Source organism: Acomys minous (genome assembly GCF_964271855.1).
Source record: "Acomys minous genome assembly, chromosome: 8".
Lineage (NCBI taxonomy): Eukaryota > Metazoa > Chordata > Mammalia > Rodentia > Muridae > Acomys > Acomys minous.
The window spans coordinates 85,049,392-85,062,105 of record NC_140489.1 but is presented as its reverse complement, the minus strand read 5'-3'; the positions used below and the strand labels follow the sequence as shown (position 1 = coordinate 85,062,105).

Sequence of the window (12,714 nt, the reverse complement as noted above, 5' to 3'; positions counted from 1 at the left end):
GCCTTTCATAATTTATGTGCTATTTTGACAATATTGTTTTATAAGAACAGCCCCCAGGGAACACTTCAATTCTCTCTTCACAAAATAAATAAAAGGCATTGGATTAAAAAAAAAACCTTTTCTTTTTAATTTTAGAAATATGACCACCATGGCAAGTCCCCATTATATTCTGCAGTCAATAAATTCTCAGTTGATTGAAAAAATTGTGTAATTAATTATTTTTAATCTCTTGAAACATCTAATAAATTCAGATTTTAAGTAAAACATTTTTGAGAACATTTCCATGATATATTAGGAAATATCTGTGACATATAAATACTCGTTAGCCAAAGTCCATGTCTAGCTCATGCTATGGCAGAAAACCCACCATAAACCAGGTCTGCAGGACTGAAAGCCCATCATGCAATGGGCTCAAGGGATGCCACAGATGTTGGTGGCTCATAGAAAAAGTTCACTGATGGAATTACTGAAGTTTGATGGTTTAGCTCTCTTTTCCATTCATGAAGAAACGTATATTACCATTGTTTCTTCACATCCGAGGTGCTGGAGACCCCATGCTAACCTGAGTCAGCAAGACTTCAGCATCCACAGCATTGGGTACTTTACTCACTGCTGTAACTAAACACCCTACAGGAAGCAGGTTAGAGAAGGAAGGGTTTATTTTGACCTCTTGTTCAGAGAACAGAGTCCATCACGGAAGGGACGCTCCTGCTGTGGTCACATGAGACTTTTTGCTCACATCTGGGCAGACCAAGAAGCAGTAAGAGACAAGCTCTTCCCAGCTAGCTTTCTCCTTTTTTCAGTTTTGAAGTCCAGCCCATGGGATGTTTTAGCTCCTGCATGGGGCATGTCTTGTCTCCTCAGTTACTTTGTCTTGAAAAAGAGACCCAAAATTGTTCCTCACTTATTCATTACTCAATAATTTTACTTACTTATTTGCTTGCTTGCTCACTCGCTTACTTATTATTTAGTGCAGGGGTGATGTTGCCATGTGTGTAGAGGTCAAAGGACAATTAGTGGGAATTAGTTCTTGCCTTCCATCACATGGATCCCAGGGGCTCCAGAGCAAGCACCATTATCTGAAACTGCCCTTACCTGCTAAGTGATCTGGCCAGCCCTCTTTAGACAGTCCTTGATCCAACCCAGTTGACAATCAAGTTAGCCATCACAATTCCTCTTCGTTAGGCAGCCAGAGACCAGAGCAGGTTAGTGAAGCAGAGCACGTACCACCCAAGTGCATGCTTATTGGAAAGAGTTAAATAGAATTAAATAAAGGAGATTCTTTTTCAGCAGTTAATCAAATAGTATAATGGTGTGCTTATTGAGACTTACTAAACACCAACCATTACTGGCCACTGCTCAGATGCTAGGCTATGGGTGTGGAAGGAAAGACCTAGCAGAAGTCAGTCACATGGTTCTAAAAGTTTGGGTGGGGCCTCAGGTTGGCCCAGAAAGATTTATAGTCAGTGACAGGTCCAGTACCCAGGGCAAAGTGTCTACAGAAGGTGGCTGTGAAGAGATTCTGTCAGGGAAGAAGGTCAGGGCTGCTTCAGGGCTGCTTCTGGGAGCTAGGCACAGTGTTCATAGGAGGGCAGGGTGTCATAGGCCTGGTTTTAAATTTTGCAACTCCTCAGCTGAGGAACCTTGCGCAGGAAACTTTAGGTTGTTCTCTGTAAGATAGGAAAGTAGCATCAGCATCACAGGAAATTTAAGGGGGCCTCCATTTGGTAGGGTCCATTTAGGCATTTACATCTTCCTTTAAAATTGACCAGAGACTGGCATTGGGGTAGATATTACTGCCACTCTCAGCACCATCACAAGGTCAGTATTGTGTGCTTTAGGAGGTGTGGGAGTTGGCCTTCCTTCCTGAGGGCGTGGAAGAGACACCCTGGGATTTTGGCTGCAGAATCATGCGGAGATACCACTACTGGCCAAGGTGAAAGGTCCCACCCCACCTCTGCATCCCTGCACTTGTGTCTCATGAAGTCACCTTTCCACCTGGGCCTTCAACTTCTCTGTGAGGGGACCTCTCAGCCTGCTGCTGTCCCAACATTCTTTCTGAGGCTGGAGAGGAAGCTGATATGCATCTCCTTATTTTTCATTTCTGTTTCCCCACTGAAGGCTCGCCCTTCTTTCTCACCCCATGCAGTGCTCTTATCTATCTTGGATCTGTTCAAGATCACTTTCCAACTTTATCCTTCTCCATACACAAATGCCCTCTCATACAAATTTACATACACTTTACATATGCCTTCCCATCATGTGCTTCATCTAACATTATAATATACGTGTACATATACAAGAAACACCTCAGATACTGTATATTATACCACATATAGCCAAAATACACACATACACACACCATGGCTTTCTTCCCACATCATGTATCACATATAAACACATGAGCATACCACATTCTTATCACCTGTATACACAAGACAGAGAGACATGCTATAAACATGTTCACCACCAGAGCCCCATATCAACACAGCTTAACATATGTTTATAGGAATTCTACACATTCATCTCTCCAATCACACACAGATAAATGCAACCCAAAAAGCTCCATTAGGACATGTCTGTGTCAGCAAACATGTGTGCCTGCTGCCTCAGGACTTCCAGAGGAACCATGTGAGCCTTTAGGATGCCTGCCCGTCATCATTGATGCCTAGCCTCAGCATCAAGGGCAGCCCTTTCTCTCTTTCCTTTCTTTACTCCTTTCTTTTTTCTTATTTTAACCTCTTCTCCATCTCCTTCTCTTCCCCCCTTCCTTTCCTCTTCTACAAGTTTGTCTGCTGGATTAACAAAACCACAAGCAGCAAGACCACTTCGTAACACCAATTCCAAGTAGATTCTATTCTCAGCTCCTTTTCCTACACCCCACCCAGACTTGAACCTGGCCTTGCTGGTGAGTCCATTTCTGGGGATTCTCAGCATCTACTTTCCCTCATCAAAAATAGTTGCTCTAGTGCAGTGGACCGAGAAGGGAGGACAGAGGCAAATACAACATGTTACTTTCACAGGTCCCTGTGGTAGTTTCTTAGAGGGGCTTGTATCCTGGGGGATCAGACATGAGATATGAGCTTTTTATGAGGGAATCCTAAGGAGCTATGTGGTAACTCTAGCCTCAGCTTCTTCTCCTCCCTCATGAATACAGATTGAGAAGAAAACGCAGCCCCTGCCTTCATAACCCCGGTGTGAAGTACTTTTCCAGCCATTCTCTTGACAGGTAGACAGAGGGAAGTCCCACGCTGAGGTGGTGAGCATCATTTCCTGGGGCTCCTTGTTCCTTCACATAGAATGGAATATTTTTCAATTATTTCATTCATATATAAAATTTTTATTTTTCCTTATTAGTTTGTAAGTATAAGTATGTCTATGTGCATGCTCATGTCTCTCTCTCTCTCTCTCTCTCTCTCTCTCTCTCTCTCTCTCTCTTTATGTGTGTGTGTGTGTGTGTGTGTGTGTGTGTGTGTGTGTGTGTGTGTGTATGTCTGTGTGTTGCTAATACTGGTGTACATGCTCTGTGGTGGTATTCATGTGAAGTCAGAGAATGATTTTCCAGAGTTAGACCCTGCCTTCCACCTTGTTGAAGTGGGATCCTTTCTGTTCTTTCTGCCATGCTACAAATCCCAGGCAAGCTGGCCCTCTATTCTCCTGCCTGCTATGTTATTATAGGAATGTCAGGACTATAGGTGTGCCCCACAGCATCTGACCTTTTAAAGATATAAATTGTGAGGATGTAACATGGGTTGGCAAACATTTTTCCCCCCAGAGCTGCCTTGCCGGCCTGTGGAGGCCAGCTGTTCTTCTGCTGGGAGGACTTTCATTAGCATCCTCACATGGAGAATGCGAAGTCTTTGAAACCTAATAGCATTTCCTTTACATCTCCTTTGAGTTACTCAAGCGGTTCATCAAGCACCCTCAGCCCATGTGTCACAGCTCTCTGTTGTAATTTTTCTCCACACTTGCTGTTCTCCTATGTCTCTTGTCCCATGGGTTCCCTTCCTTTGTACAAATAGCCCCCTCCCCTCCTGATTTCATGTTATGCATTCCACATTGTCTTCTTGTTCCCTTTCTGCCTGAATATGTTTCCTCTTCTCTCAGGATCCCTCTTATAGTTTCATTACACACATACACACACACACACACACACACACACACACACACACACACACACTGAGAGAGAGAGAAACGGAGAGACATAGAGAGACAGAGACAGAGACACACATACAGAAAGTACAGAAAGAGACAGAGACAGGGAGACAGAGACAGAGAGAATCTGGGCAGGGCTGCCTGCTAACTCCCTATCTGTGCCCCATGCCATACATGTAGCTTGTCCCATGCTTGCCTGCTCCTTCCTCACTAAGGATAGACACTACAACATCCCCTTTATAGACCAGGCAGGAAAAAAAAAAACTTTCCTAGTCTACTGATACCTGTGTACTCCAGGGCAGTTTCTAGCTGACTCCAGGGAAACAGTGCTATGTGAGCCATAGCAGACTCCTGGGCAGGCTATGTAAATGGCTTGGCATCCCTCACTTGTACAGTGCCCTCTGGACATCTCATTTCCTGTTGCACATCGTATCTTACTCAGTGGCCTGGGTGGGTGTCATTGCTTTCTGAGATGAGATGCTGACTTAGACTTGAACTCTCAGGATGTCAACAGCCACTGAGTGACTATAATCACAGGAAGATGGTGCCAACTGCTGTGAGGAAAATTCACCCTACATCTAGTCTTAAATTTGTGTATCTAAGTGAGGGGAACCACTATGATTAGGTTGTGCCCAGTAAAAGATTCTCATGACAAATGACATGAAATGGTCCCCCGGTTCTGAAGTTCCATCTTGCTTGACAAGACATTCATGGCATGCTCACAAGTATGCCAAGAGGTGTCAGTCATTAAAATAAAACTTCATTTGTCCTGAGGCCATAAAGACATTGTACTTGGTAATGAAGTCGCCATATGGCATTATCTTAATCCCCTCAACTTACAGGATGAAAAATGTAGCCTAGTGCACACAGCTTGGGTCTTCAGTCTGGGTTAAAGGCTTTGTCCCCATGGTGGTGCTATGGGGAGGCCACTGATCTTTTAAAAGGTGGGGCCCAGTGGAGAGAGGGCATTAGGTCCTTAGAGTTGTTCCCCTGAGAAAGTTTGTGGGCCCTGGGAGTTCTTGCCTTATTCTCTCTTCTTTTCGTTCTTGGTGTGGTGTGAGGGTTTTAACTCTGTGGCAGTCTCCTGGCACGATGAGCCAAAATTCTGACTGGTTGATCTCAGCCTGGGACTCTGGAACTCACTCTGTCTTTGTTAATCACCATAAGTGTTTTGTTATGGCAATGCGGTACGGACTACATTCATGGTGTGTGAGCTGGGGATTTAGCTCAGTTCATAGTGTGTTTACCTGGCATTCTCAAAGCTCTTGGCTTGTCCTCAGTTGTCATATAAACTTTGGTGTGGCAGTGCACAACCATCATGAAAGATAGAGGCAGGATAATCAGAAGTTCAAGATCATAGATGGCTCCACAGTGAATTTAAGACAAAAAAAAAAAAAAAAAAAAAAAAAAAAAAAAAAAAAAAAAGAATCAGAAGAGCAGGTAAGTAATCTACCTGCCATCTGAATTACCCTACTCCTTAGATTTGTTTCCCAAAGACTCATTTCATATTTGCCCCCCTGTCTTTCCCCACTGCTCACCCTGCTTCCAGGCTCCTGGACCTAACTTGGGCAGACCTCCACTGCTTACATGCAGGCCTTACCAGTCAGAAGAAAAATAGAGTGGCCCTCCCTCCTGTAGTACTATCAATTCCCTAGATTCAGTTGCCAAAGACCCATTCCACTTCCCCTTCCTAAGTCCTCCCCCCAACTGCCTGCCTCTTCTTCCAACTCCTGTTGACCTCAGCTGCACAGGTACAGGCAGTACCAGTCAGAAGAAAAGGTGAAGGCCACTACAGTTTAAAGAACAGCTACAGACCAAGCAACCCAGAAAAACAGATAGCTGAACTCATGCAGAGACTCTCTGGTGGACCAGACAGCACACGGGTCCCAGAAACACAGATAAGCCGCCCACCAGCAGACTTCCTCCAGTCATACAGTATACTCAATCCTCACTTCCATCATCATAACAATACCCTACCCCCAAATCTGGCAAAGATCCCCTGCTGTACCAAAGTCCAAGCTGGCTTCCAGAAGTCCAGCCCCTTCCCCTCCCCAACTTGCATATAGATTTCCTACTGGATCATAGATCATGCTGGCTGCCAAAAACTTTAGCCATAAAGACCAGAAGACCAAACATGGAACAGAAACCAAGGAGCAAATACCCAACCAGAAGAGATGAACTCAAAAATCAGTGCCTAGAACTGTGGTCATCCCAAACTCAGATGCTAAATGTCAGTATAAGAACACAGTCAATAACAGCCAAGGCAATATGGCACACCAGAGCCCAGGTGTTCTAAGACAGCAAGTCATGAATATTTCAACACAGTTGAAGCACAAGAAAATGGCCTTCAAGCAAATTATATTGAGATGATAGAAGTCCTTAACGAGGGAATGAAAAAAAATCCCTTAAAGAAATCAAGGGAAAGATGAACAAAAAATTGGAAGAAATCAGGAAAGTCAAGAAAAAATACCAAGCAAATAGTGAAGGAAATACTCAAGACCTGAAAATGGAAATAGAAGCAATAAGGAAAGTATAAACTGAGGGAATTCCGGAAATGCAAAATTGGGATAAGAAAAACAGGAACTATAGAGGTAAGTATCACCAGCAGAATATGAGAGATGGAAGAGAGAATCTCAAGCATTGAAGATAGGAAGATGTAAAGAAATGGGTTCATCATTCAAATAAAGTGTTCAAATCTAAACAATTCCTAACACGAAACACTCAGGAAACCTGGCACCCTATCAAAAGACAAAACCTAAGAACAACAGAAATCAATGAGTAAAAGAATTCCAGCTTAAAACTGCAAAAAATATATTTACCAAAATCTCAGAAGAAAAATTTTCTAACCTAAAGAAGGGCAGGCCTGGGCTGGAGAGATGGATCAGAGGTTAAGAGCACTGACTTGCTCCTCCAGAGGTCCTGAGTTCAATTCCCAACAACCACATGGTGGCTTACAACCATCTATAATGTGACCTGATGCCCTATTCAAGTATACAGGTGTATATGCAGGCAGAGCACTGTATATATAATAAATAAATAACTAGTTAAAATAAAAGAAGGGCAGGCCTTTAAAGGTACAAGAATCTGATGGACCATCTAACAGATTAGATACCTCCCCCAAAAAAGTATTATGCCACATAATAGTCAAAGCACTAACATACAGAACAACAACAGCAAACTGCAAAGTATTGAAAACTGCAAGGGGAAAAAGCCAAGTAGCATATAAAAGCTGACCTATTAGAATTACAACCTATTTGATTGTATTTTCCTGTATGTTGTTGAAGGAGAATTCTCAACAGAGCAATTTCAAATGGCCAAGAAGCACTTAGAGAAATACTCAACATCCTTAGTCATCAGGAAAATGCAAAAGAAAAGGAGTCTGAGATTCCATCTGACAAGTATCAGAATGGCTAAGATTAAAAAACTCAAGTGACAGCACAATCTGGCAAGATGTGAGAGGAAGCGGAACACTCCTCCATTGCTGGTGGAGGTACAAATTGGTACAACCACTTTGGAAAGCAATCTGGTGCTTTCTCAGAAAATTGGGACTAGCTCTACCCTCAAGACCCAGCTATACCACTCCTGAGCATATACCCAAAAGATGCCCTACCATACATACAACAAGGACATTTGCTCAACTATATTCATAACAGCTTTATTTGTAAAATAGCCAGAATTTAGAAACAACCTAGATGTCCTTCAACCAAAGAATGGATAAAGAAACTGTGGTACATTTACACAATGCAATATTACTCAGCTCTTAAAAGCAAGGAAATCATTGAGATTTTCAGGCAAATGATTGGAAGTAGAAATGGTCATCCCAAGTGAGGTAACTGGAACCAGAAAGCCACACTTGGTATGTACTCACTTATAAGCACATTTTAGGCATTTAGTACAGGATAAACATACTACAATGCACAGACCCAAAGAATATAAGTAACAAGAAACCCCAAGAGAGGATGCTTAAATCTCACTCAGTAGGGGAAACAGAATAGACATCAGTAATGGATGAGGAGAGAGAATGCAGAGAGCAACATTTGTGTAGATCCTCTATTAAAGGTGATGGGGGCTGTCCTCGACATAGACTCTGTTGCCTGCTTTTTGATCATTTCCCCCTGGTGAGACTGTCTTGCCAGGTCACAGTGAAGAAGACACACTCAGTCCTGATGCAACTTGATGAGCTGGGGTGGGTGGGTATGGTGGCTCCCCTTTTCTGAGAAATAGGAAAGGAGGGGTTAGGGAAGAGGGAGAGAGGGTGGAAATGGAGAATGGGAGGGAGGGGCTACAACCAGAATGTATAGTGAATAAATAAGTAAATTATTGAAAAAAAAACCAAAACCCCCACAAAAAATATGTAGAAGTTGGTGAAACCAAATCAAATAAACAAACAAACAAAAAAAGAACTAAAATCAACTTCTCAATGGAGATTCTAAAAGCCAAAAGAGCCTGGACAGATGTCTTACAGACTTTAAGATATCAGGGATGCCAGACCAGACTACTATACCCAGCAACATTTCAGTCACCATAGAGAGAAAAAATAAGATATTTCATAACAGTAAAATTTAAGCAATACTTATCCACAAATCCAGCCCTATAGAATGTACTAGAAGGAGAATTACAACCCAAGGAAGCAACTATAGCCACAAACACAGGGAATAAATAATCTTATATCAGCAAAACCTAAAGAAATCTCTCTCTCTCTCTCTCTCTCTCTCTCTCTCTCTCTCTCTCTCTCTCTCTCTCTCTCTCTTCTGCATCACCACCACCACCATCAAAATAACAAATTAACAATCATTGGTCATTAATATCTCTCAATATCAATGGATTCAACTCCCCAAATAAAAAGACACAGACTAACAGAATGGATATGAAGACAGGATCTATCCTTCTGCTGCATAGAAGAAACACACATTAACATCAAATATAAATATTACCTCAGAGGTAAGGGGTGGAAAAATATTTTCCAAGCAAATGGCCTCAACAAGCAAGCTGGTGTCGCTGTTATAATATCTAACAAAATAAACTTCAAACCAAAATTAATCAAAAGAGATGAAGAGGGACATTTCATACTCATCAAAGGAAAAATCTACCAAGATGACATTTAAATTCTTAATTTCCATGCCTCAAACGCAAAGGCATCCACATTTGGAGAAAAACATTACTAAAGCTTAAATCACACATCAGTCCTCACAAATTAGTGGGAGACTTTAACACCTTACTCTTTCACAAATGGACAGATCATCCAGACAAAAACTAAACAGAAACATAATGGAACTAACAGATGTTATGACTCAAATGGGACTAAAAGATTTAGTCTACAGAACATTTCACCCAAAAACAAAGAATATACCTTCTTCTCAGCACCTCACAGAACCTTCTTTAAAACTGACCATATACTTGGTCGCAAAGCCAGACCCAATTGATAAAATAAAATTGAAATATCCCCTGTATCTTATCAGGCCACTGTGGATTAAAGTTAGACTTCAAGAACAGCAGAAAGCCTAGAAACCCATGGAAACTGAAAAACTTTGTATTCCATGACCATTGGAAGGTAGAAATAAAGGAAGAAATAAAGAAAGAAATGCAAAACTTCTTAGAATTCAATGAAAATGAATGCACAACATACCCAAACTTATGGGAACACGATAAAAAGGAAGAGGAAAGTTCAAAGTACTAAGTGCCTTCATAAAGAAATTGGAGATATCTCATACTACTAACTTAACAGCACTTGAAAGCTCTAGAACAAAAAGAAACAAACACACCCAAAAGGGGTACACAACAGAAAATAATCAAACTCAGGCAGAAATTCAATAAAATGGGACAAAGGGAACAATACAAAGAATGAATGAAAGAAAGAGTTGGTTCTTTTGAGAAAATCAACAAGATAGACAAACCCTTATCCAATCTAATTAAAAGACAGAGAGAAAATATACAAATTAACAAAATCAGAAACAAAAGGGAGGAATAACAACAGACATGTAAGAAATCCAAAGAATTACTAGGTCACACTTCAAAAACCTGTATTCTATAAAAATTTTAAAAATATAAAAGAAATGGGCAATCTTCTCAACAGTTAAATAAAGATTGGATAAATAGTTTAAAGAGATCTACAATCCCCCAAGAAAAGAAAATAGAAGCAGTCAATTAAACCACTCATCCCCCCCCCACCCCCAAAATCCCAGGGCTAGATGGTGTTAGCACAGAATTCTACCAGACTTTCAAAGAAGAGCTAATGCCAGTACTCCTCAAATTATTCTTCAAAATAGAAACAGAAGGAACATTGCCAAATTCATTTTATGAGGCCTCAAGTGGAGGGATTGGGATGCTGACCCAGCCACAGAACCTCAGGCCTACAGTTGGTCATGCCTCTAGAGTGTTCTGGGACCAGAGTCTAGCATAGTCATCAGCAGAGGCACCAGTGAGGCTTCATCCAGGAACTGATGGGAGCAGATGCAGGGTGCCACAGCCGAGCATTGGGAGGAGCTCAGGCAGTCCTCCTGAGGAGGGAGAGGAAGGGTCAGGGAAACCACCACAAAAACATAGCCCACAGAATCAACTGACCTGGACTCCTGCATGTTCACAGAGATAAGGAAGACTGTAGGGGTCTGACCCAGGTCTCATGCATGCATGTTATTGCTGAGGAGCTTGGTGTTCTTTTGGGGGTTTGTAACAGTGAGGAGGGGGGGGTTGCCTCTGACTATTCCTGCTGCTTTGGGTAACTTTTTTCTCCTGTTGGGTTGCCTTGTCCAGCCCTGATGTGATGATGTATTCCTGGTCTTATCATAGCTTGTTATGAGATATTTTATTGATATCCCTGGGAGGCCTGCTTTTGTGTGAGGGGAGGCGGTAGGTGGGTGGTACTGGATCTGAATTAGAGGAAAGGTGGGCATGAGACTGAGGGGAGCACAGGAAGGGGAAACTGCATTCAGGATGTAATATATGAGAGAAGAATAAACAACAACAACAACAACAACAACAACAACAACAGAAGAACATAATCATCTGCTTACCCTAACAGAGCTGCCTTGTCTGGCCTCAGTGGATGAGACTGAGCTCAGTCCTAATGTGACTTGATGTTCTGGTGTGTGTTGGGGGGAGCTCCCCTTTTCTGAGAACAAAGGGAAGGGGTATGGTGGAAAGAAGGTGAGAGGGAGGGACCAGAAGGAGAGGAGGGAGGGGACTACAATTGAGATTAAAGTGAATAAAGACATTGAAAATGAAACACTTTTTTAAAGCAGCAACTTCAAGGAAAGCTAAGCCAGCTCTCACAGCGTTATTGCCCATCTTTCCCAGCTGGCATCCAGTGCAGCCTCCTTCTTCATGTCGAGCACAGTTGTCCTCATTCTCTCTTCCCTTTGCTTATTTGCACAGCGTTTTGTTTATTTGTTCTGCAAGAAAGTTGCTGCTGCGAGGAGGATTTGCAGGGCAGGTCCACTGGCTCTGCCCTCACTGGTCTGCTTTGTGCACACTGCACTCCCTGGAGTTTTTGCACGTCACCATCCAGGGATACCACCCACCTTCAGCAAACAGCCTGAGGGAGCAGAGCCAACCAGGCAATGCAGTCTTCTGCCTAACCCTGTACATGAGAAGCAAGTAGCTGTGGAGATGCCTCAATGAGCAAAGTGCTCACCACGTACCCATGAGGTTGTGTGTACACATGAGGTTGGAGTTTGAACTCCAGAATCCCCATTATGGACAAACAAACAAACAAACAAACAAACAACCACAAAACAGGTATCATAGAAGACACTGATAGTCTCCGTGCCGCGGAGATGGAGACAGGGAGGATCCCTGGGGCTTGCTAGCCACCCGTCCTAATAGCATAAGCCAATTCTAGGCCAGTGAGGCCCTATCTCAAAACCAACACAAACCAAAAGCCAAGGTAAAAGACATTTGAGAAACATCAGTGTGGATCGCTGTCCTCTGACCTCAACATGCAAATGCATATATGTGTACCCTCTGGGTGTGCTTACCCACATGCATACACACACACACACACACACACACACACACACACACACACACACACACACGCACACAGTGGGATAGCTGTTGACAAGAACTCTGGGAACCATTAGAGAGTTTTAGTTGTGAATTTGAAGGGGTCCAGATGATCCCTTACTTTTCCAAGGCCAATTCTGTGGAAAGTGAGTAGTTGTGATTTAGGTCCAGTCGGTAACTCTTTTTCTGGGGATGTAGCTGTCATAAAAAGAAAAGGCTGTGCTTCAGAAAGGGAGATACGTATGAGCCACACACACCACAGCAAAACTGTGACTTCTACTTGCTAGGAATGGCTTAATATTTTAATTTAATGTTTAATATTTTCACCAAGGGCTTTCAGCTTGTAAATATTAACACAAATATCTAAAGCTCAACTTACAAAAGTTAAAGCCATAAATGTGGATTTGTATAACCTTTGCTAGCAGCAAGCACCCAACACTATTTGCTATTCAAATGCTGTCATTGGTTGGGAAATTCAGGGATCAGCCAACCAGTTAATGTGAAGTGACCATTGCTTGGATTCTATGTGACAGGCTCAGTCTGAGACACAGACAATAC

At 42.4% G+C, this 12,714-nt stretch overlaps 1 long non-coding RNA gene across 1 annotated transcript; it reads right to left on the bottom strand.

The window, feature by feature from the left end:
- Nucleotides 1-1,515: 1,515 nt before the first annotated feature.
- Nucleotides 1,516-11,543, bottom strand: LOC311602804. Its single transcript, XR_014780853.1, has 4 exons — nucleotides 11,425-11,543; nucleotides 11,166-11,263; nucleotides 3,156-3,289; nucleotides 1,516-3,119 (listed from the first exon to the last, which is right to left on the bottom strand). It is a non-coding gene; the product is annotated as an uncharacterized lncRNA (long non-coding RNA).
- Nucleotides 11,544-12,714: the final 1,171 nt, after the last annotated feature.